Source organism: Cibotium barometz, chromosome 10 (assembly GCF_041138505.1).
Source record: "Cibotium barometz isolate CiBa-2024 chromosome 10, ASM4113850v1, whole genome shotgun sequence".
NCBI lineage: Eukaryota > Viridiplantae > Streptophyta > Polypodiopsida > Cyatheales > Cibotiaceae > Cibotium > Cibotium barometz.
The window spans coordinates 56,713,826-56,733,711 of NC_141055.1; the positions used below are offsets into that span (position 1 = coordinate 56,713,826).

At 47.2% G+C, this 19,886-nt stretch overlaps 1 protein-coding gene across 21 annotated transcripts in view; it reads left to right on the top strand.

Moving 5' to 3' along the window:
- LOC147635085 (kinesin-like protein KIN-4A) overlaps window positions 1–18,554 on the top strand; it is a 75,855-nt gene extending 57,301 nt beyond the window's left edge. For 8 of the 21 annotated variants that reach the window (XM_086804369.1, XM_086804355.1, XM_086804363.1 and 5 more), the window contains 2 exons: window positions 17,814–17,914; window positions 18,104–18,554. The gene's annotated coding sequence lies outside the window, so the exon portion shown is untranslated. Of the gene's footprint in view, window positions 1–17,813; window positions 18,033–18,103 lie in introns of all 21 variants that reach the window. The other 13 variants (XM_086804370.1, XM_086804360.1, XM_086804372.1 and 10 more) reach the window with 7 other exon arrangements.
- Window positions 18,555–19,886: the final 1,332 nt, after the last annotated feature.

Sequence of the window (19,886 nt, forward strand, 5' to 3'; positions counted from 1 at the left end):
CCACCACGCATCTAAGCTCTCTGCCCCCCCCCCCCCCCCCCCCCCCCTTCCTTCTGCACACCTCACCATCTCTCACGAGTAATTTTTGCCCCTTGCGGCATTGTAAGGCACGCTGCTGCTGCCACACAGAGAGCACATGGCGGAATCTTATTTGCTGGCAATGCTTGCGGTAGCAGGAGCACCCTCCGAGATCATAGAGCGAGAGCCACTGATGCTATTGGGAGCTCCAAAGCCCTGTCTAAAGAAAGCTTGTTGCTGCACCCTTCATGCTTCCCCTCACACTCGAGCGCGCGGGGGGGGGGGGGGGGGGGGGGGGGGGGGGGGGGGGGGGGGGGGGGGGGGGGCTCCATGCCATTGCCACGTGGCCGTGCCCTGGCCAGCCACATGGCAATAGCATGGATAATAGATAAATAGATAGAGCCGCCCGAGAATCTGTCCACCAGTATGAAAACTCCAACTTGATCTGCAAAGGGAGCGAGGGGCATCCGCTGCCCAGTCCCAGCAAGCTAGCAGCTCCCACAAATAGGCCTTCATTGTCGTGTACCACGTCCTTAAGCTCATTGCCCACAAATGTAAAGGTCTCCAAGGCAAAATCCCCCACAATGAAAGAGCAATCTCCATAGCTGACTTGATATAGACACTGGTTGCTCTGGCATCCTCTCACCAGAAGTTGAGAACATAGAGCATTGCCACAGGTAACAGCCTGGTATGAGGTGGATGTAGCTGGATTGAAGATGGGGTTGAACTACTTGTAGCAGCTGCTGCATGGCTGGCACTGCGTCCAGGACAGAACACTGCCGGTGTCCATCACAAAGTAGGATTCCTTGGGCGGGGTGCCCACGCCAAACCATGTGAAATACTCCCCGCTGCCTTGGCTTAGCCCAAACACAATAGTCAGCGACTCATTGAGAGGCTTCCACTCCACCTTAACCTGGCTTGTCAATGACTCATTGATTGGCTTCCACTGCGCTGTGTTGCCGCCCATTAAGATAACTTGGAGGTGCTGGTTGATTGCCTCCACCTGGGCGGTGTCCCTATTGAGCCTCTCCGGGAGCACATCGTGGTTGGACAAGCCCTGAGGTTTGAAAGTGCGGAGGCGATTATGGTGAACAACATCTACGACCCAAGTACCTGGGGCAAGGCTGGCTGCAAGCTGCAAGCTGCTCAATCCTTCTGCTATTGCTGCCATCAAGGCTGAAGATCTGGTAGCCTGGCTTGGCAGAGAGGCCTCTAGCTGTGGCGTAGGCTATAGGAAGGGGGGAGAAGCTGGAAGGCCAAGAGCCAAACTACACAAGAAAGAGCTATCGACTTTATTATTTGCTTGCCATCAGCATGCAAAGGAGTTTTCTGGCCCAAGGAGCGAGGCCCTGCAAAGCTATGAAATGGCAGAGCTGCGAAGCTATCAAAGTGCAGAGCTGCAAAGGTAGAGCTTGCTTCTGCAAAGGGCAATGAACAACGTGAAGAAGAAGCTGCCCAACAGGGGAGTTTGAGGAGCTGCCACATGGCAGCTCTAGGACAAAGGGGGAATTACCGCGTGGTAGTGGAGATGTCACCATTTGGCCACCCAATTGGTCCACCCGTGCTTTCTCATCATGTATGTACATTGGATTGGCGTCCATGGCAGGTGTATATGCCGGGGATCAATGCCACTCATGTGATACTGTGGAATTGGCTATCCGTTGGGACTTGTGCTTCTGTGTACATGCCCGGAAATTGGCTTTCCGTTTCATTGGGTCTGGTACCTCGTGTACTTTCATGGAGCACGTTTATTTTGGTATAGTCTCATGAACGGGGATTGTCCATACCAATGCTGCATTGAATAGCATCTTTATGTGCTTGCTTGCAATTGAAATTGCATGCTGTTTTCATGCTTGCTTGACCAATGTGTAGTTCCGGGTAAGGGGACGCTCGCCCATGAACCGTGTGTGTGAAACTTTCTGCTGACATGGTTATGTGGCATGTGACAGGTGGTAAGTATTGGTCATAAACCTAGCCTTAGGAATTAGCACTAATTTATAAGTCAGTGTGTACACACTTCATTAAGTTTTGGGTGACCAAAACTCACTCATAAATTATGACCAGACCTGTGTTTGCACACAGTGATGTCCTGAGGTGGACAAAACTCAATGTCCACCGCCCAGACCTTATCCCCTTTGTACAAAGGGAGCAACTAGCCATGTGCTTATTCTATCTTGCACCACAAAGCACCTACCTGACACCTAGAGTAGTGGACAACACACCATCTCACTCTTCCCTCTCGCTCTAGAAGTAAGCGCCTCCTTCATGAGGCCTCTTTGGTTGTATTTTCTGCACTTTCTCCATCCCAACTCCATATCCAAGCTTGCTATGGTATTTTCCAAGCTTCCAAGAGTGCTTCCAGGTGCTGTACACTCTCCTACACACTCCCAATGACTGAAATTCAGCAAAACAACTCTTATTTTTGCTGTAATTTTTGGTCTTTTTGCTGAAAATCCTAATTTCAGCCTTCATTTCTCAAGTTGAACCATAGGGGAAGCTTTTCCAAGGTTCCCTTCATCCTCTTGAAGATTCTTGTTGTGAAGGATTGCGACAAATTGAAGATTTCAACACTTCAAGCCCTTCCATCTCGTGAAGACTTCCGTTGTTATCGACTCTACTTGCAATTGGTAAGCTTTTATGCTAAAATATAGAAGCAAGTAGCAGGAGGGAGGAACTGGATTCCAAGATCACATACCTTGTGTAGTGTTCTCTTGTCCTACGTGCTCTTTTGCAGATTGTTGTTACTATGTGTTGGTAGAACAATAGAGAGCAGATGGTAGGGAACATGGGCACTGGAGAGGGTAGTGTGAGTTGCAAGTCTACACCGACAACCACCTTGTTTGCAATATTGTATTCATATGCATTGGTATGGAAATCTGATCAGAAATGCCCATGACACTATGTACTTGATTCTCCCAAGATCAATAAACTTTATTTGAGGGAGGGGCCGGCCGTTCTGGCTCATTGTGCATCTCTTGACAATTCAGCAAATTGCTTCTTGTATTGAGCTTGTTGTCCATTAAATATTGGTGTATTTAAGTTTATTGATTAGCATTGTGTTCAACCAAGTTACAGGAGACAGCGTGGGTAATAGATGGATAAGATAGATAACAAAACACCTTACATGTTTTATGATCTTTGCCTTCAGTTACTCAGTTAAAACAGGATTCAAGTTTGCCACAGGGGCAAAGCCTTGAGCCCGATTTTCATGTTTATCTTGAACAGCTTCGGCATCAACACCCACTGACTGGGGAACCATAGGACTAGACTAAGGATATCCTAATACACTAGAAGAAGACGGAGGCATCGTGCACATCGGTGGGCAAGGTGCAGGTGTTTGCACATTAAAGACCCCATAAAGAAGAGGACCAAGTAATGGAATAGGTATAGAAGATGGAGGGGTGGACCAGCCATAGGGGGAGGGTATCTTCTTACCTATCTAGATGGCATGTGAGATGAGGGCCATGTGGAGGACTACATGGCAGCTACTCCATCTTCCCCAACCAGGCCCACTTTCAACCTTCATCTACGAAAGCTGACCTCCTACTCTTATCCACCTCGGTGACTTCTTCCAAAGCCAAGATGCTGGTCTGCAATATAGTTGGCAGCAAATCCATAAGAGGACATGTGACCACTTTGGTTGGTGAAGGGGCAGATTATCGACATAAACAACCACACCAAGGTTAAGTTCAACTCAGAAGCCCATGATGGAGTGTTTTACTGTAGAGCCCCTTTGCATTATATGCAGTGCATATGTGTATTTTGCTTGATGGCACCACGGCTTCTCGTTGGCAGTCGTACCTAGCTATGCAGCCTGAGTTTGATTCTCAAGCCTGCCCAAAGAGTACCACAAGCTTCTCTCGGTAATTGGGTGCTGAGATCCAACGTGGAGAAGGTCCTCCTGAATCTTGCCTGCCCTGGTGCCCTATAACCCTCTCTCTCTCATAGTGTGTTGAGCTCAGACTCAAGTATAGATCCATAGAGCTTGGCCAAGATTTGGCCGATAATGATGGTTCTATAGTTATTAGGATCCATGGGGTCTCTTGCCTAATGGATAGGTGTAATAGTGTGTGATGACCAGGTGGGGCGAAAGCCCCCTGGGAGCCCCTATTAAACATATGGGCTAGGATGGGTGCGAGAGTGTCGCCTACATAAGAGAGGTGCCGAGCTATAAGCCCCTCGTGATCCTATGACCAGCCGTTCTGAAGCCCACTTATAGCCTTCACCACCATGTCTCCTGTGAAGAAGGTGGATGTGGGAGGGGAGGTTGGTGAGGTATGTGTTATAATGAGTGTGCATATGAGTGCCAAATGTGTGGGTCTGTGATGGTATGGGTAAGCTTCATTTCTGGATCCTATGCCATGCCTCGTCAGAGTTTCCACTTAGAAAGAGTTACTATAAGTCCTCATGCTATTAATGACAATGTGCTCATTTCTGTGGGGAAAGAAGAAAGGTTATAAGATACATAGTATTGAGATAAAAACACGAGATGATAAGGAAAGATGGAGGACAAGTTCTCCACCTTTTTATGGGCATGCCTAGGGCTGCCAAGAATGTGTACCTTTTTGTACCATATGAATATATTGAAAATTCAGCTCTCTCTCTCTCTCTCTCTCTCTCTCCTCTCCATCTCTTTTTTGCATTTTGCATCTATGTGTTCCTATGAAAGGTGTTTACGGCTGAAAGAAGACACAGAGCTTTAGGTTCAGCAATGCTAAACACTGATGGTGTCCCAGATGAAGGTGCACCGTCCACGGAGAGTAACACAAGATGAAACCGGCCTTCAGAAATTTGACGGGCGGTGAAACGAACACTCGCACACCTTTGAGGACCTGGAAAATGAAAACAAACAAGGGGAGCTAGAGTGCTCCTGCAAACAATACACAAACACCGATTGGCGCCAAAACACAATGGCGCCCCTTGCGGTATTTCTTTACTTGATCAAATTTGAGTACAAAGTACAACTTGTAGAATCCTCCACCAATAGGATCCCTTACAGTTTCACCCAAGACTTCCAAATGAGAACTCTCGTTATTACGGCATAGCATACCATAGAGAAGGCATACCTGTACAACACCTGACGGGCGGTGAAACGAACACTCGCACACCTTTGAGGACCTGGAAAATGAAAACAAACAAGGGGAGCTAGAGTGCTCCTGCAAACAATACACAAACACCGATTGGCGCCAAAACACAATGGCGCCCCTTGCGGTATTTCTTTACTTGATCAAATTTGAGTACAAAGTACAACTTGTAGAATCCTCCACCAATAGGATCCCTTACAGTTTCACCCAGGATTTCCAAATGAGAACTCTCGTTATTACGGCACAGCATACCATAGAGAAGGCATACCTGTACAACACCTCCCTGCTTGAAAAGGTCTTCTCCATCTCTACCATGGATCCCTCAAACCCTTTCCCAAACAGTAGTAGGGCTGTACCAAACCATATGTCCTTCCCTAAAGTCGAAGCTTGCATGTAACCTCGAGAAAACTACAACTTGTTCACATGAATCCAAAGACATGCTTTCCACATGAAATCAAAGACCTGTATCCCTTGAACCAAAGACCTGTATCTCTTAAACCATAGGCCTATTTCCTCGAAACCAATGTCTTGTTTCATCTCGAAAACCAATGTCCTGTTTCCATGAGAAACCCACAGATATACCATCCAATCACAGCATACCATAATCCAGAGAGAGAAAGATAGAGGACGTGCCAAGCAATCCTTGAATACACATAATTCCAAGACGAAGAGGAACAACACATCTCTTTCATGAACATCATCCTGTGCATCTTAACTGGATCCTCTGTGTCCCAATCTCTTAAACAGAGCCTGCAATCCATGATGAGAGAGAGAGAGAGAAAGAAAGAAAGAAAGAAAGAAAGATTTTATTAACGTCTTCCAAAAGACCGAACTCGGCCTATGAGACAAATCGGAGTACCTGTATGGGGTATCCTCTGTCATCCCAACAAAATGAAAAAGTACTGAATAAAAAAGCTGAATCTGGGTGTGCAGGGGATGGAGCTCTATTACTAGGAGAATGCAAAGCTATATGCATGGAGAGAGAAAGAAAAAGAAAGAAAGAAAGTTATATTAACGTCCACGGGAGGCCGAATCCGACCTATGGGACAGATCAGGTACATCCATTTACATTCCACTCTGGGTATCGATGCCAAAGAGGCATAAAACTGAAAAAAAAAAGAGAGAGAGAGAGAGCCTATCTCTAATCTCCTGCATCAAATAGGTTTGGGGAATAAGGCCAACGCCACCTATCCCTCATGGTTTGAAACAGCAGTACTATCGTACAACAGTAGCAGGAGCATCAACAGTAGCCGTGCTCGGCCGTACAATCCACACAAAGCCACCACAACAGTAGCCGAGAGCAGTAGTACCTCCTTGAACAACCCTCGCGTACACACGAGCGCCCACCGGCATACACACACACCTGCGAGTGTGCGCCTACACACATGGGGAAGAGGGCAAGCCCCTGATGTCTCCAAAACATAGCCCAAGGAAACCTTTAAAGCTCTCTGCCCGAGGAATCCTGCTCAGCCACACGTATCTGCATGTAGCGCTTGGATGCGAATCCTGCTCCACCACACGTATCTGTATGTAGCGCCTGGATGCGAATCCTGCTGAGCCAGTCCACGTACAACACTACAGCCATGCGAGTCGCATGTGTTCTCTGGCGACTAGCCACCCATGGAGAGAAGTGCCAAATGCCACACGACACCACCTAAGGCCGTCGGCCCGCTTGCACCTCCACCTGAGGCCATCGCCCTGCCTGGCTACTTCCACACATGCAGCCGCCACCAGCACGTGGCTTGCTCCACGCGGCAGAAAGTCTCCCGCCTGACTGCTTCCACGACCACCAGCACCCGGTTGGCTCGATGCCGTGTGCCAACGACTCGTATTCCAAGGAGATGCGCCACCCTTCGCTTTATAACCAGGATGATGCGATTCAGTTCGATTTCTCCAAAACGCCAAAAGCAAATAGCAAAACGCATGCTTCCAAATATTATTATTATTTTTAATCATCAAAGGTTTTAAAACCTATAAACTTTAATTCTTTTGTCCCCTTCACAGTTGGGCTGCCCCACATGGGTTTCTTTTTGATATCCAAATGGATTTCATTCACACGGTCCATCCCGTGCCCGTGCCCACGTGCTTGTTGTCCAGAGAAAAACATAGGGTCGTAACATACCCCCTCTTGAAAAATAGCAAGCGTCCTCGATTGCACTCAATAACACAGTAAGGCATCGTATGAGCAAAGATTCCCCATATGACAAAAGCAATGTCCCTCCAGTGCATCTGGGTGATGAAACAATCATCCTGGACAAAATAGCCGCACTGTCAGATCAGAGTGACAAACAACTCTTGCTTGTTCCTTTAGAACTTGCAGCAAAAGTCTAAAACCAAGTGGAAACACGTAACTTGTGTTAACCAAAAACAAAACCATGCATCATTCTACATATGACACACATATGCATGACACATATATGCATTCGCAAACAATATGCTCCTCAAGATGCTCTACCTACTCCAAAATAACAGTCTCAGGGCTGCTCGCAAGCCTTACGTCCATGGGCATCCCGCAGGACTCACGATTGAAGGTACAACATGAGCATATGAAAGCACTCAATGCATCTAAACTATAATCCACGAAGTACTTCCCACATATGTCTCATGGCTATCCCACAGGAGTCACATAATAAAGTACTTGATGTATCATACCAATAGACATGCATCACACGACACAATCCAGAGTATTACCCAATGTATTTTCAATGGTACCAGGATCCAATGGCACCAGATTACAATAATACCTCAAAAAGTGTATGCATACATGCACAAATAGAGTTCGATCATGAACCAAACCAACTCTAGGACTGCTCGCAACACTTATGCCCTTCATAGAGTCTCGAAGTGTTAGCTTAGGTTGCCGCAGACTTTGAGCTCAACCAAACCATATCCTCCATCCACTTCGCATCCATTGGTGAACAGTTCTTGAACTTCACAAGATAGCGACGGGAAACTTTACCTTGTACCTTTCTTTCCTTATGTGCCAGTATCTGCTTGGGAATAAGAACCTCATCAAGTTCCTCCGCTTCCGTCCGAGCCTCATCAGATACATCCACAAGCACCCAAAACCTGCTTGCACTCGACCCAAGTGCTAAGCACAAGTCCCTAATGAAGCATAGTAGATCACCACTGCTAAACATAGAAAGAAGCTGCCTTCCGAACCCCATGAAGCCTCTGTGAAGATACCATTGGTGACAAAGTGTCGAAAGCCATAGCCTTTAACCCATGTTTTGCACCATAGCACTTCAATTGCTTCTTGTTCCTGGCCAACTACTTCGTGTCCTTGGTGTCTTTTCTCTTGGGCTTCATCTTTAGCTTTTGCTCTTCACCTCATATAGGCAAAGACACACAATCCTGCACTTCCTTTTCACTTTCCACATGTTGAAGCTTTTGATGTGAGAACCACAGGCTCACCTCCTTGAGAAAGTCGACGATATCCCGGCAATGGAACCATGAAACCGGCCTTCAAAAATCTGACAAGCAGTGAAACGAACACTCGCCACAAAACACTTCAACACCTTTGAGGACCTGGAAAAGGAAAATAAACAGGGGGAGCTAGAGTGCTCCTGCAAACAATACACAGATACCGATTGGCCCTAAAACGCAGTGGCGCCCCTTGGGGTTCTACTTGATCAAATTTGAGTACAAAGTACAACTTGTAGAATCCTCCACCAATAGGATCCCTTACAGTTTCACCCAGGATTTCCAAATGAGAACTCTCGTTATTACGGCACAGCATACCATAGAGAAGGCATACCTGTACAACACCTCCCTGCTTGAAAAGGTCTTCTCCATCTCTACCATGGATCCCTCAAACCCTTTCCCAAACAGTAGTAGGGCTGTACCAAACCATATGTCCTTCCCTAAAGTCGAAGCTTGCATGTAACCTCGAGAAAACTACAACTTGTTCACATGAATCCAAAGACATGCTTTCCACATGAAATCAAAGACCTGTATCCCTTAAACCAAAGACCTGTATCTCTTAAACCATAGGCCTGTTTCCTCGAAACCAATGTCTTGTTTCATCTCGAAAACCAATGTCCTGTTTCCATGAGAAACCCACAGATATACCATCCAATCACAGCATACCATAATCCAGAGAGAGAAAGATAGAGGACGTGTCAAGCAATCCCTGAATACATAATTCCAAGACGAAGAGGAACAACGCATCTCTTCCATGAACATCATCGCGTGCATCTTAACTGGATCCTCTGTATCCCAATCTCATAAACAGAGCCTACAATCCATGATGAGAGAGAGAGAGAGAGAGAGAGAGAGAGAGAGAGAGAGAGAGAGATATTAACGTCTACGAGAGGCCAAAGTCGGCCTATGAGACAAAAAATAATACAACTATGTTCTTCCGGTCATCGGAAGAAAAGAAAGAAAAGAAAAAGTGTGCATGTGTGTGGATACAACTGTGAATCATCATGGATCGGTGGAGCCCATATACAAACAATATAAGGGGGGCTGGGGATGTGGATGGAGTGCTAAGGCAAGATGCATCTCTATATGCTGAAGGGGTAGTACAAGCATGCTATGCAGATCTATGTCTAACTCCATCCAGTGCCATAAGAGGGATATAAGATAGCATACATCGCCGATGCTGAGGCTATGAATGGCGTGAGCATGTACCCTGAGTCTGAATGAAAGCGAGCTAGCCTCTCCTGGTGTCTCATTCGGATAGCTGCTATGTCTCGGTGTCGGAGTCGGGGTGCTCTATGTCCAGTCTGTCTAGGTCTCCTCCTGGCTCTCAATTCCTCTGCTCTTTGTGCGGTCACCCCACGTGGTACATCAGCTGGCACTGGCGTAGCTCTCTGGAAGAAATCTGTGAGCTGGGACTGTCTCCCACCCCTAGTGGGAGCGGGTGTCTGGAGGAGTCTCTCTCGAGAACTATGAAGCTCTAGTAGTAGTTTGCCAAGCTGTCGTTGCTGGTCCGAGGCCTCCATCAACTGATGTAGTGAAGAGTGCTCCTCAAACAATCCTGCATATCTATCTCTGACCCCCGAGTGATCCTCAGTCTCCACCTCCTCGCGGCACAATCTGCATATCAGCTCTGGGAACCCGTGCCGCTCTCCCAGCCTCTATCTCTAGCTGATGTGATGAGACTCGTAGCTGGCCAATAGCAACGCGAGAGCTGTGTGGCATGTATACATCCATGTACCGCGGTCGATGTATAAACCCATCCCCTGAGATGCTCATAAAGTGGTCTCTGTAATACAGCATCTTCGGTGGTAGTGGACTCTCTGGTGCTGTCCATGTCTCCTGTATGTAGTGCTGCCATATGTCCTGTCTCATCACTCTGTTCCTCTCATTGAGAGAGAGGTAACCCCGTGGAGCAGACTGATCATACTGAAAAGGTGGCAACCGCTCAATGTCTATCCCATGATGTGAGAACCACTGTAGCATCTGTGCATACCAAGATCCAGTGTGTCCAGCCTCGGCCATCTGTCTGGATGCCTCAAAAGCTCGGCGGGATAATCTCTCCGTGGGCATCTCCCTCATCCTGTATATAAAGGAGATCGTCTGGAACAATGCCTCCACTGCCATAGGTGGTGCAGCAAACTCAGCTCGAACAATGTCGTGCGGGATGGATGGTTTGCTGCGTATCATCCTCGAGAGCATCAAGATTTGTGGTCTCTCCAGCTGTACCCATGTGGAGGCTGCAAGCCCTGGTGCCCAAACCGCTGCTGCATACATCAAGGCTGGTGTCACTAATGTATCAAAGAGCCACCCTTTCGTACGGGGTTCTTGAAAATGTGCCTGATGACACTGACGCTCAAGGCCAGCAAGAGCTGCATACCCCCGGGTCACTCTGTCTCGGACTCCCTGAGCCATGGAGAAGCGTCCAGCTGAGCTAGTAAATGTGATGCCAAGGTAAACATAAGAGCTCACCACCTCGACCCGCCCTCTTGCTAATGTGAGAGTAGTGTGGCTCCTGACTGCGGGTGAGGTGTGGAAGATCATAACCTTGGTTTTCCCAAGGTTCACTGTGAGCCCCTGCTGTGTGCAGAAGTCATCAAGAGCCACAAGGTGTCTTTGAAGCCCAACCTGCGTGTCGGATACCAAGATGATGTCATCAGCATAAAGCATAACATGGACAGTAATACCTGATAGCTCAACCCCAGAGCCTCCTCCCTGTGTGATGTAATCGACCACCTCATCAATATAGAGCCCAAAGAGCGTGGGGGAGAGCGGGCACCCCTGCTTCACACCAATGGTGCTAGCAACTGTGTCGGACAAGCCTCCTGGGCATCGGACTCTCCCAAAGACCTGCTCATATAGCTTGTATATGCCCCACATCATGTCTGAAGGAGTGTCTGTAGTCGCCGAAAGAGGCGCTCTCTGGGCACAGTATCAAATGCCTTGCGGAAATCCACAAAGCAACAATAGAGCTGTTGCCTCCGTGCCTTGGCCTGATCAATCACGCACCTCAATGTAAAAATGTGGTCGATGGTCGAGAAGGCTCGACGGAAGCCTGCCTGGCCTGCTGCTCTCAATCCCCCAACCTCTGTGTGAGTGCTTAGCTTTGCCTCCAAAACTGCCCCGCATAGTTTGGCCAATATGTGGCCAAGAGAGAGAGAGAAGATTGTCCTGGGCCTAGTACACGGCCTTGTTGATTCCTTTTTTGGGAAGGCTTATGAAAATTGTACAATGGAATGTAAAGGGTATTTCTTCGCGCCAAAAGCAGTTCAGGCTTTGGCGTACAACTTTTTGTCATGGTTGGGATGTTTTGTGTGCAGTTGAACATAAGCAGCATAAGTTGGGTGGCAAAGCCTATGTATATAAGGGGTACAGCGGACATCCTGCTTCGCAGTCAGGTGTTATGTTTGCTGTTCGTTCGCAGTTTTAGCCTTCTCTTGTGATTCAAGATGTTCATGGAAGATTTCTAGTGATACAGATTGTTTGGGATGATACGCCTTTATGGTTGTTAGGGGTGTATGCTCCAAATAATGCTCGTGCACGCCGCTTGCTGTGGAATGACTTGTGTGCTCTTTCAATCTCTCATCCTGGCTTTGTGATGGGAGACTTTAATATGTGTGTCTCCAGGGAGCAAGCCACGTCACCTCATTCTGTAATGGATTGCCCGGAGAGAATGGCGTGGGAAGCTTTTGCAGCAAGGTCGCTAAAACAAGACATGTGGTCTTGGTTGCATCCAGATGAAAGGGGTTACACTTATGCCTCACAACAGTTTCGGGGCACTTATGCTAGATTGGATAGGATGTATATTTTACATCAAGATCTCTTTTTGCCAGAGGTTCTTACTATGATGGTTGATCAGCAACAGGTTTTCTTGGATCATTGGCCGCTTGTGTTTGAAATGGTCTATCATCCTGTGGATGCATATAAAGGCTTGTTGGGACGAATATTGTTAGGTTGATGGATGCCCAAGGCAACCTTGTTACTCAACCTTTTGAGGTTATTCAGCATTGCATCGGGTTTTATGAAGATTTGCTTGCTCCTCGAGAGGATGTCTCGCCGGCTGTCCTGGCTGCAAGGGAGTCATTGTTTGCTGAAGTACGATATCAAGTTGACCCTGATGTGGTGGTTCAGCTTGATGCTCCTGCTACACTCAAGGGGAAGTGGAAGCTGTTCTCTCCAAACTTCCCATGGGAAAGAGCCCTAGTTGGGATGGTTTGACAAATGAGTTTTTTCGAAAAATATGCCAATCAGCTTGCAGAGCCCCGTTCTCTCCGGCAGGGCTGTCCTCTTAGCCCTCTTTTCTTTGCCATTGCCACTCATCCTATGTTATCTCGCCTAGATGCTATGGCATCGCATGGTGAAGTGGTTGGTTTGCATCTCCCTCATGGCAAGCAATTGGTTGCTCAAGCCCTTGCGGATGACACTTTTATGTTTCTCAGGGCCGAAAAAGCCAATATAGATCGAGCAATGGAAGCTTGGAATAATTTTGCATTGGCTTCTGGGCTGAAAATAAATTCAACAAAATCAGCCCTCATTGTATGCACGGAATTTGATGAGGCATTAGGGTGGCAAGGCCGTGTGGTGCATACAGGAGACATTGTTCGTCATCTTGGGTATCCGGTGGGTGTGGATGTGGACCCCCAAGCGCTTCTTGCTTGGATTTCTGCTCGGATCTCGGATAAATTTGTGTATTGGAAAGCTCAAGGATGGCCTATGCACGTGAGGGTTAAGGTAGCTCAGGTTATTATGCTTAGCATGATTTCCTATTTTTTGCCTTTGCTACCTTGGACGCACAAATCTCTTCTCCGTTTGGTTGTTTATGCTGTGGAAGAGGCAAGGAAATATTATGGGTCAAACATGGATAGCTTGGAATCACATTACGACGCCCAAAAGAATGGGTGGGGCTGCTTTACATGTCCGCTTGCATATGGTGGCGCGTAGGTGGGCGCTTTTTCAAGATATGTGTTTGCAGGAGCAGCCTTGGGTATTCATGGCTCCTGACTTGATTGAGTTGGAGGGATTGTCACATGGACGGACACGTGTGCAGGCTTCATGGTGGGACGTTGTGAATGCGGCTCATCCTGTCCGTATTCACTCGTCTCACATTTTATCGCATATTCTCCTTTCTTGGCATGAAGTTCTACTATTGGCTCGGTGGGATCCTGGTCATGAAAGACTACTTTTGAACTCTTTGCAGTTCGAAACATTTGTGGAGTCGCGTGTCATTGTTTGGCTAGACAGAGATGCTTCACGCATACGACTCAACGGCATGGTCAGGTTAGGCTTGGTTAGAATCCGAGATGTTGTGATACCTGGTCGTGACAGGCTATATTCGTTTCGTCGTATTCGGCAGCACTTTAGGGTTCCTCGGACATTTCAGCCACTATGGGTTGACATCATGCATGCAGTTGAGCCTTTTACTCCATTGCCTCGGCCATCTGCAGATCAGCCTTGGCTTGATTGGGCACTATGTAAATCTGGTGACTTGATATCACTTTCAGCTAACCAGGTCTATCATAAGCTCGTATCAGAGAAAGATTGGGTTTCAGCCAAGGCCAATAAGGTGTGGGGATTGCACAAGTCTAAATCATAGTGGCAGAAAACTCTTATGCGTGGTTGGCAGTCTAAACTCCCTTACCAAGGTAAGGTTTTCATTTGGAGGATGTTGGTGGGAGGTTATCTACACGGGATCAGCTCAGCCGTCGTAAAATTACATTGGCCTCTTGCTTCTTCTGCACGACATGCACTAAAACAGTTATGCATCTGTTCATGAGTTGTCCAGTGGCCGGTCAGATTTGGTCTTTTGTCTCTCGCATTTGGGAGGCAGTAGAGAGGTCTACTGTTTCGGCTCATCAGTGGATATTTGGGATTTGTCCTCAAGTCATTACTTCGGAGAGTCACCTTGTGATATTCCATTTCCTTAGATGGACAGGACTTTGGCATATTTGGACTACACGGAATGGGTTCATCTTTGATTCCTTGTCTGGAATACATGGGCACATTCTACGTATCCGCGGTTTGCTGCTTTGGCAGTTTTCTTCTCTTCTCTCAGCTCAGCTACTGGATGCAGATGTTATTTCGTTATGGTCTACGGCGGCTCGGCTGGCTCATCTTTGATTCTTTTATCTGGGATGCTTATTTGGCTAGGAGGCTTTCTTATTAGTGTACAGGTTTGCATGGTCATGATCCTTTAGAGGATCTTTTGTGGGGGTTTTTTTGGGGCCATAGGTTCTGTGTGAGCCATGTGGCTGATGTACATTTTTACATATAATATAAAACACCATTTCACGAAAGAGAGAGAGAGAGAGAGAGAGAGAGAGAGAGAGAGAGAGAGAGAGAGAAAGCCTATTTCTAATCTCCTGCATCAAATAGGTTTGGGAAATAAGGCCACCGCCACTTGTCCCCCATGGTTTGAAACAGCAGTACTGTCGTACAACAACACCAGCAGCATCAACAGTAGCTGTGCTCGACCGTACAATCCACACAAAGCCGCCACAACAGTAGCCGAGAGCGCAGTAGTACCTCCTCCAACAACCCTCGCGTACACACGAGCGCCCACCGGCATACACACACACCTGCGAGTGTGCGCCTACACACATGGGGAAGAGGGCAAGCCCTTGATGTCTCCAAAACATAGCCCAAGGAGACCTTTAAAGCTCTCTGCCCAAGGAATCTTGCTCAGCCACACGTATCTGCATGTAGCGCCTGGATGCAAATCCTGCTCCACCACACGTATCTGTATGTAGCGCCTGGATGCGAATCCTGCTGAGCCAGTCCACGTACAACACTACAGCCATGCGAGTCGCACATGTTCTCTCGCGACTAGCCACCCATGGAGAGAAGTGCCAAACGCCACACGACACCACCTGAGGCCGTCGCCCCACTGCACCTCCACCTGAGGCCATCGCCTTGCCTGGCTACTTCCACACATGCAGCCACCACCAGCACGTGGCTTGCTCCACGCGGCAGAAAGTCTCCCGCCTGACTGTTTCCACGACCACCAGCACCCGGTTGGCTCAATGCCGTGTGCCAACGACTCGTATTCCAAGGAGATGCGCCACCCTTCGCTTTATAACCAGGATGATGCGATTCAGTTCGATTTCTCCAAAACGCCAAAAGCAAATAGCAAAACGCATGCTTCCAAATATTATTATTATTTTTAATCATCAAAGGTTTTAAAACCTATAAACTTTAATTCTTTTGTCACCTTCACACTTGGGCTGCCCCACATGGGTTTCTTTTTGATATCCAAATGGATGCCATTCACACTCTCCATCCTGTGCCCGTGCCCATCTGCTTGTTGTCCAAAGAAAAACACAGGGTCGTAACACAAGACATGGAGGAAGTTCCTAGAAGGTTGGTTGCTGGTGTTCCACAAGACCCAAGGGAAATGGCACTCCTGTGAGTCGGATACCACTTGGAGCATACCAAGAAAGGCTTTCAGGAAATGGTTCCAAGGGATGATGATCATCCAAGGGGAGGAGTGAGGATGCAAGACTCAATACTCGGGAAAAGAACACCAAAGAAAGTGTTCAGGGATAGGGCAAGAAGGCAAGGGGACAAAGTGGATTAGATGCACAGATGTTCATCTGATTTGGAGTGAAATTCGAGATAGGGCAAGGTTTTCAGTGAAAAGGTTGCCAGCGTTGCCAAGCATGTGTACCCTTTTGTACCATATGAATATACTAAAAATACAGCCCTCTCTCTCTTCTCTCTATCTCTTCTTTGCGTTTTGCATCTCTATGTTCCTATGAAAGGTGTTTAGGGCTGAAAGAAGACAAAGCTTCTGCGCATGTGACGCTACATCCAAGAGACGACAACAGAGCTTATTTGCATAGATAAGATCACAATCATGGGTGAAATGGATTTGGGTGTAGTGTGAGATGGGCGGTGCATGTGGTGTGCAAATAAGGGTGAAGGTGAGGTAATTGTGATTGGCACCAAGCGGGCATGGTGGGATGGTAAAGTCAGGTATCAGCGAGGCTAGTTCCGGCGATCCCATAAGATAATTGACTGTGTTGGAGCCCCCCTTATAAGGAAAAGTAGTAAGTCCTCCTAATGCAGGTCACCGTGCCATCTCATTATAGGTAGCATAGGCTGCGGCACAAGCCAAGCGGTAGGAGGCATCTCCCATAGCAAGTGATGTCTTCATCGTCATGTGAGATCCGTTGTAACCCTATGCCATCCTAGTCTACCCATCTCGGTAAACTGTCCATTTTCCCTCCTTACAGGCAGCCATAACTTTCTCCATGGAGCTCTTCCGATGAGCCACCTATGTGGGTGTAAGATCATCCAAGAGGTAAATGCTCTGTAGGTATCCATGAATGCCTGGCGACTCAAAAGATCCGGGAAGCGAATGAGCAGAGGGCATGGTCATGTAGTGTCCGTTCCAACTCTCCATGCAACCGCAGAGGGACATCTGTCAACCTTGAGCTTCTTGCAAAGCTCTAGAACATCGGCCTTAGTTGAGCTCCCCTCAGGCATGCCAATAACTCGCACATGAAGCATGCGAGTCCTCCGTTTTTCTTCCTCCAATGTCTCATTGATAATCTCTGAAGAGGGTGTAGACCTGTGCTTCTTCTTCACCTCTATCCACTCCTTAGTGGCCTCTTGCTTGACCACTTCAGCCCACTCTTTGGTGAGCTTATCCTTTGTAGCTTGAATGTGTGCTTCCGTGTCCTTCGTTATCTCCTCCTTGACCTCCATAATATTGGAGTTATCACGGCTCCTCCATCCTGGCTTCGCATTCAGCAAGCTCTTCTTTGAGCTTCGCAATTTCCTCTTAGTGAAGCTCCTTGAGCTCCTCCGTCTCCCAGGCTTAGTGTTCTTGTAAGAGAAGAATGTCCCGTATGTATTTCAACCCTTCCTTGGACGCGGTGCCGAGAGGGTGCTTGTCAGTGGAGGCGGCGAGGTGTTTTTCCATCTTCTCGATTACTCCTTTGACGAAGGCATACAACCCCTCCTATTTGGTGGATCTTGTCATCTTAAGTGTATTGGGCATGGAGGAAAAGGGGAGAAAGGGAGAGGGGTTCAGAGGATTATGTGATGAGAGTGGGATGGCGAGAGAGAGAGAGGAGGAGATAAGATTATGTTTCTGCCTTTGGGGCCTGGCAAGGGTGCATGGCGAAAGGCGGGCAGAGGGTTGCCGAGCAGCCAAATAGGGTCCAAGGGCGGCAAAGAGAGAGAGATTTTTGCACTCACGCTTACGAGCGTGCCTATGTGCTGTCATTAAGTTAGTAACTCTCTTTCATAAAGCCAACATGAAAGTGGATTTTAATGTAATTTTGTCAGGTACACGACATGGTGGATTATTTTATGGGCTTTATTGATGGTGGGTAATGTCCTGGCAGTGTTGTTTGTACGTGAAGTTGATGGATCAAGTTTTTCCCAAGGTGTGTCAATGAATGCAATACTGGTGGTGATATGAATGAACTCAACATTCACAGCTACCATTTTGTGGAGTAACTCTCCCTTTCAGTCCCTTGAACAGAACTTCGAGGAAGTTGTCAAGTGAGGGCATGTTGCATTTTTGTTAAAATCAGTTCAAACATCAACTAATGTTAGTGTTCTTGTGCTTACAGGCTTTTTGTATTGGTGCTGCAGGCTTGAACTTAGCCTCTGGATGTATGATGTCCTGAACGAGTGCATCCTGCCTTACATTAAGGTTACATTAAGGTTCTGCTATCTACTAAAAACTGCCAGAAAACAGGCTGACTCCATCATGTAACATGTGTAGATCATAGGTTATAGGTGGACACATACCATCATTTTTTCTTTGTAATATTCTTAACTGTCATGTAAAGTTAAGTTTGTTGAACTGTGTTCATCTCCAGCATTTATCCCATTTATTGCACCTTTTATGCTCTGATGTATTTTACTTAGTCATGGGTATTTTTCCCACATTTTTAGGCATTTTTCCCAGTCGTAGGAATTTTCACCAGTTGTGGGTTTCTTCTGCTGGTCGACTTGGCTATTTGTGTTGTATATAAGAACAGGCTTTTTGCCATTTAATTCATTTATCATTTTGATCAAGTGTTGGATCATTGTTGGCTGCTCCAAATCTCTCCTCTGCTTCTGCTTGCTGCCTTCAACCATTCTCTCAAAGTTTGGAAATGATAATTTGTTATATGTGGCCGTCATATCATCATTGGCTAACAATTCCAAAAAGCTTGTCAATATCTGAATACAAGGCTATTGCATCAGCCTTGTGTCCGCACTTCACTGTGATTCCAAAGATGACTGTGTAGCGAAAGACTAACGCACGTAGGAGACGCATCACCATCGAGCTCCACGAACACCCCCAATGGGCACTGCACAGCATCCCTCCACCGGGCTCCCATCTCCCGGTGAGTTGCCTCCCAAAACACCGGCCGGAGGAGATGATTATGACAAGGTGCCACTCTAGCCTATATATGGCTCTTCAACTTCCCATGCTTCCACTTATGGGATAATCCAAGGCACCTTCTAGCCATAGATCACACGCTCGAAGTCGCCAACCTTCCAACATGAAGTACTGGTAAGAAATGGGAAAAAGCATCTTCAGCCAGTCCAAGTGCGTACAAGCATGGGGTTATGGTAACTTGTTGATTACCTCTGCGAGTACTTCATTTTTTGATACCATTACTTCACATAAGAGTCCACCAACCATTTGTGCTGGAGTTCTGAGATGTTCTGTAGGATAGACCCCTTAATCTGATCTTATCTTTCTGAGCTCTTCATCCTTTTTCTCTTTCCCAGGCTACTTTTGATGCATTATGTGCAGCCTTTCTTGGAGATCTTTCACGAACTAGGCCATCTTGCTACTCCTAATAAGAAGTTTTACTGTTTTCTTTACCAAGCTAAGGTCAGATGAGTAATCAATTCTGGGTGAAGTATCTGCATATAGTTGAAAAAATGGTTTCACATTCAGTACTTCTATGTAGGTGGGATGCCTGTTAATCGGCTCGGGGATAGTGTGTGCTAGTTTGTTGCAAGGCCACTTTCTTTTGATCACCTCTAAGAAGCTTTCTGCTTGCCACTGTTGTTTTTTATCAAGCTCAATCTTGGTTCTTTATCTCAAGAATTTTCTTCATTCAATTGTGGGAATTCTGCTCAGAAGTGCCTGGGCTCCCCACATTGAAAGCATTTTTGGCTTGCTTGGATTCCCTTCCAAGCATTGCCTCGGTTGCTGCCAAATCCCCACGGATCTCCTCGTGATCGATCTTGGTTCGAGACTCGAAACCTGCAAACAAACGAACAAACAAACAACAAGGGGGTGCAGGCCTGACTCACCTCCCAACCATGACAGCCGTGGGCAAGCCCACAGTCTTGGCTGTCCCCACCGAGCCACGAGCTGAGCTAACTAGGATGACGTTGTCGTGCCAT